The sequence below is a fragment of the Urocampus carinirostris genome, chromosome 14 (assembly GCF_059441175.1).
Source record: "Urocampus carinirostris isolate Australia breed hairy pipefish chromosome 14, RoL_Ucar_1.0, whole genome shotgun sequence".
In the NCBI taxonomy this organism is placed as follows: Eukaryota; Metazoa; Chordata; class Actinopteri; order Syngnathiformes; family Syngnathidae; genus Urocampus; species Urocampus carinirostris.
The window spans coordinates 15,683,187-15,689,186 of NC_142362.1; positions in this window are offsets into that span (position 1 = coordinate 15,683,187).

Consider the following 6,000-nt stretch of genomic DNA (forward strand, 5'->3'; position numbering starts at 1 on the left):
GTCGATAGCCGGGACATGAGAGCAAAAATGTGGTCGGGGTCAAAAACGGGTCGTGAGCCGGAATGGGAGAGCATACGTGGTCGGGATCGAAAACAGGTCGTAAGCCGGAGACAAACGGAGAGATCAGGAACGGACAAGTGGAAAAACAGGTGCAAAAAATGGGACAGGAGGGAGTCAGGGTCAAAAGGCTTGCCTTGTAACAACAGAGGTTCGCTGACGGACTGACAACCAGAGAGTGACAGGGCTGGGCTTAAAAAAGGACAGGGAACCAATCAGGTAGCCTGCAGCGGCTGGCGCCAAATGAGCGGGCACAGGTGATCTAAATCAGTAATCATGACACTCAGTGGGCAAAGTATTCCACAGCACTGGGGCCCGAATGGTGAACGCACTCGAACCTGCGGATCTATTCTTGGCTCTTGGGATCACTAGTTGACCAGCATTTTCAGAGCGAAGGCTCCGGACCGGAACATAGGGGGAAATTAAATCTGAAAGATATGAGGGAGCAAGTCTATGCATGATTTTGTATAATACCAACAGAACCTTAAAATCACATCTAAAGCTAACAGGGAGCCAATGCAGGTTAGCTATAATCGGGATAATGTGATCAAACTTTCTTGTCGTAGTTAAAAGCCTCGCTGCAGCATTTTGTACCAGCTGAAGGCTCTTGATTTTGGACTCCGGGAGACCGGAGAGTAGTGCATTACAGTAATCGAGATGGGAGGTAACAGAAGCGTGAATTATAATCTCTGCATCCGACTGGGACAGCATAGGGCAAATTTTAGCAATGTTGCCAAGATGGAGAAAAGCTGTTCTAGTAATATTCTTAACGTGTGTTTGAAAGGACAGATCGGGGTCAAATATAACACCTAAATTTTTGACTGAGTCACTCTGGGTGATATTACATTTGTCGATGTTCAGAGCAGTTTTTAAGAACAAGTCACAGCATTTAGATAGACCAATAACTAGGATTTCAGTCTTTTCAGAGTTAAGGCGCAAGAAGTTGAAGGACATCCATTCTTTTATCTCAGTGAGGCAGGCCTCTAAATTTCCACAGTTTAGTGTAGCAGATTCCTCCATCGGAAGATATAGTTGAGTGTCATCTGCGTAGCAATGAAAACTGATCTTATACTTGCAAATAATATTATCTAATGGAAAAATGAAAATGCTGAAAAGAAGGGGGCCATGTACTGAACTTTAAGCGCCTACCCCATTAAAAGGCAGCCCCAGATGACAATATAAGGGTTTATTACAATTACAAATAGGTTGTTTCAGGTAAAAACAGCACAGTGTAAGTTCGGCAGTTGTAGAGTTTAATTGATTGAGAGACTAAAAACAGGGAAAACAGAGGCGCAAAATATTTGTTTTACCACATACTCAGTATCGTATACCCTGATGTGTTTTTTTTTTACAATGTAGTATTTTATTGGTATTCCAAGTTACTCTTTAAGAGAAACACACCATTAATAAAGAATATTCAATACCAGTAATACCAGTATTTATCTTCATTTATTTATCCACAGGTAGCCCCCTAATAAACACCTGAGTAGCACACGTAATGTTTCTGAAAAAGCTCACCGGGAATTTTTTTTGTAATTTTCTGGGAAATTAGATTTCTAAACGGTTTTTCATGTTTCCGTGGTTGACTGAGCCTAATTTAACCCTACTTCCACATACAACACGGTAATAACTTAAATCTTCCACTCCAAAAAATGGAAGCCTAACCCAGAGTTAATTTTTTAACTCAAACATAAAAGCTATAACATGTATCTTCACTCAAAGTTAGAAGTATAATTGAAAATAGAAATGTTGAAATCAGAGTTAAAGTTCCAACTCAAAAGGTTTGAAGTACCGGTAGTAATTTACAGTTAGATCTTTAACTCTGAGTTAAAGCTTTAATCTCAAACGCCAGAGCTTTAGCATTAATTTTAAATCATTTTTTAAAGTCCTATATCTAATTCAAAGTTAAAGCATTAATTCAAAAAGCAAATCAAGAAACCTACGTTAAAGTTCAAACTAAAATATTTGAAGTGTTTTACCCAGAGTTAAATCCTTAACTCAAAACTTCAGTGTTTTACTTAGTTAAAGCATTCACTCAAACGTACAAAGTATTATATCTATCTTTAGATAAACCTTTTAATTCATATGTCAAAGTTTAGGCTCTCATTTAAAAGATGAATCATGAAACCTGAGTTAAAGTTTTAACTCAAAGGTCTCTAACTCAGAGTGAAATCTAACTCAAACATCAAGGTAAAACATCAATCAAACATTTAATCTCCAATGCAAAATTAAAGCTTTAATCTAAAAGGCAAACTATGACACCAGAGTTAAAGTTGTAACGCAAAGGTCTGAAGTGTTTAACAAAGATTTAATCATTCGCCTAAATGTGTGTTCTTTTAACCCAGAGTTAAAGCATTAACTCCAAAGTTGACACTATAACATCAATCTTTAAATACAATTTTTAACTTCTAAATCAAAGTTAATGTCATGATTGCTGATTCAAGGCACCTGTGTCCACCCAATTGGCGCCAACAGCCCTGAGAGCTGATTGGATAAGAGACTCTTTTTAAACTCCTGGCTTTCAAGTGGACGCTGTCAGATCGTTGCGAACCTATGCTCCCAGCTAGGCAAGCTCATTCAATCCTACATTTTTCCTGCCCTGTTTTCTTCTGCCTGATACCCGTTGCTGACCTGTTTCTGGACCCATTTATGCTCTGTTCTGCCATCCCGACATCCGACCTGTTTTGCCCCGCTTCCTGCCTGACACCTGTTGCCGACCTAGTTTCTGAACTTGATACCGCCCTTGCTCTAACGTCCTGGCTAACGACCTGTATTCCTGCAAGTCTACGATTATCCTCGTTCGACACGGAAGTGCCATTTCCGCATTCCGGCCACCTGCTATCCGTGTCCGTCGATCGTGGACGCAAGCACTGCTCTCTCTCTTTATTAATAAAACTGAGTAAACGAACGCTACTGTGTCCTGTCTCCGTTTCTGGTTCGTGACAGTTAACACTTCAAAAAATAAATCATGAAACCTAAGTTAAAGTTCCAACTTTACAGTTTGAATGGTGTAACTCAGAGTTAAATCTTATACTCGAGAATTTCAGTCTTTAACTCAGACTTTAAGCTTTAATTTAAAAGAAAATGATTTAACTGTCATGATTACTGATGTGATTCACCTGTGCCCGCTCATTTGGCGCCAACCGCCGCAGGTTCTGATTGGCTCCCTGTCACTATTTGAACCCAGTCCTGTCAGCCCCCTGTTGTCAGTCCGTCTGCGAACCTCTGTGTACAGGAGGCAAGCCCTTTTCGACACTGACTCCCGCCTGTCCCGTTTTTGCTCCAGTTTGTCTCTTGCTACGACCTGTTTTGATCCAGACCACGCCTGCTCTCCCGTCCCGGCTCACGTCCCATTTTTATTCCCGACTACATCTACTCTCCCGTCCTGGCTTAAGACTGTTTTCCGACACCGACCCCGCTTTGCTCTCCCAGTCCCCGCTACCGACCAGTTTTCCTGTCCCTGACACCGCTATCACTCGCAACGGAAGATCCACTTCGGTGTTTGGATCACAGTCCGAATCCAAGAGCGACCTGCTTCCCCCGTCCAGCGAGCATCGGATTGCGGACGCTGCCCTTCCTCTTTCTTTCAATAAAATTGTGAGAAAACGTTACGCGATTGGGTCTACCCTGTGTGCTGGTCGTGACATTAACTGAGAAGTACCACAATCAATCCTGCTGTAACTCCAGACCAAAAGCTTTTAAATAGCCAATAATTAGCCAAACTAGCAAATAGTTTATACATGCAAATCATTCAGTGCCCTAATATAAGTAGCTCACACTTCTATTCATTATAACGTGGTAATAACATGGTAACGATACTGTTATAACATGATAAGGAGGTTTTTTGTATAAATGCATATCAAACTAGTAGTCATTCGGTAACAAAAAAGTAGCTCACAGCTTAGAATGACGGTGGTGTCACCTGCTTTAAAGCTTTAACTTTTGACATTACTAATTAAGAAAGAAATCATCAGAAATGCATTTCTGTGACGTAGAAGATGAGCAATTGTTTTATGGTTGTGTTGTCTTGGACTAGTTCCACCTTCCTCCGGCATTATCAATTACTTGTGTCGGGAGTACACTTGCAACAAGGGAGCAAATTCCAAAGCTAAAAGCGACCGTGCGGGCATTGACCTCCAGAAAGTACAGTAATGGTTTGTTTACTAAAAAAGTGAAATGTCAAAAATAAGATCTCATAAGGAGTTTATGAAAAATTTCTTGGTTTATTTATTTCTAGGGGTTGGCGATACTTGGAATTTTACTATTTATCCCATGCAAGTAAATACGGGGTATTATTGATCGATACTGATACAATACTGATACTTCTTGGTCAGAAATGTCATGATCTGTCAGGACCAGAATGGAAACAGGACCCAATTGCGTAACGTTTACCATAAGTTTTATTGAAGGAAAGAGGAGGGGTTCCCCCACGATCCGGTGTTCGCTGGACACCGGAAGCAAGTCGCTCTCCTACTCGGATTGCGATCCGAACACGGAAGTGGATCTTCCGTAGCGAGCGATGGCGGTGTCAGGGATGAGACTCGGAGAGCAAGGCGTAGTCGGGTCGAAAACGAGTCGTAAGCCACAATGGGAGAGTAGACGTAGTCGAGAACAAAAATGGGTCGTAAGCCGGGACGGGAGAGCAGACGTGGTCGGGATCAAAACAGGTCGTAGCCGTAGACAAACGGGAGCAAAAACGGGACAGGTGGGAGTCAGCGTCGAAAATGGCTTGCCTTGTATACACAGTGGTTCGCAGACGGACTGACCCCAGGGGACCGACAGGACTGGGTTTAAATAGGGAACAGGAGCCAATCAGAGCCCGCCGCGGTTGGCCCCAATTGGGCAGAGGTGAATCACATAGGTAATGATGACAATGATCATTGAAATATCGACCCCCCACCTTGCTTGAGTTTATAATTATGATAAACACAGCGCAAACTTCACGAGTATTAAAACAAATAATTTATAACATTTTTCTGAACGAAAGTCAAGAAATTCAAACCAAAATAAAAAAAAAAACAGTCCAACGAAAAAAAATAATCTTGTCATACAATGTCAACACAACTAAAATACCTTCCATTGTACGGTGGGGATCTGGTATGCCACTTTCCCCCAGATGGCGCCAACTGTCCCTAATTTTCCCTAGAGTGCTAATAAACCCTAAGTCATTTTGGACAGCACACGTCATTGGGTCATTTTCATTTTGACTGTCATTGCTAGCATTTATTTTGTTTTTGGTTCTGGTTTATTGTTTGGACATTTTGTTGGTAGTTTTGTGCTCTCTTGTTAGTTTGTTACATATTCCATTTCCGTTTTGGTCTTTGTTTCCGGTTTGGATTATGTCAGGTCTGGACAATTTGTTGTTTTGAGAACATTTGTTTGTTTGTCACTTTGTACCTTCTTTTAAATTAAATACCACCCTTCCTTTTGAGCAACCCGGGCTCAGGTCCTTCTTCCCCCGCTTGGGTCTTCCCCACAAAACCTAACATGTACATTTTTAAAAAATCAAGTCTGGACAGCAAGTAAACTGTAAACTCAACGGGATCAAAATGGAAAGTTAAAATGTATGTATAATCCCAAAATCCATGAACATTTTATAGTGTATGGGATCAAACTCATTTTCACCCAGGGCCACATTAGCGTAATGGCTGTATTCAAAGGGCTTTGTGTAAGTTATAAATGTTGTCATGATTACCCATTACACTCACCTGTGTCGCTCGTTTGGCGCCAGCTGCTGCTGGCTACCAGATTGGTTCCCTGTCCTAGCATTTTTGACTCTGACTCCCGTCCGTCCCGTTTTGTTACCTGTTTTCCACTCGTCCGTTCCTGATCTCCCTGTTTGTTTCCTTCTACGACCTGTTTTTTGACCCCAACCACGTTTTGATCTCCCGTCCCAGCCTAGGATCCGTTTTTTGACCCCGACCACGTTCTGCTCTCCCGTAC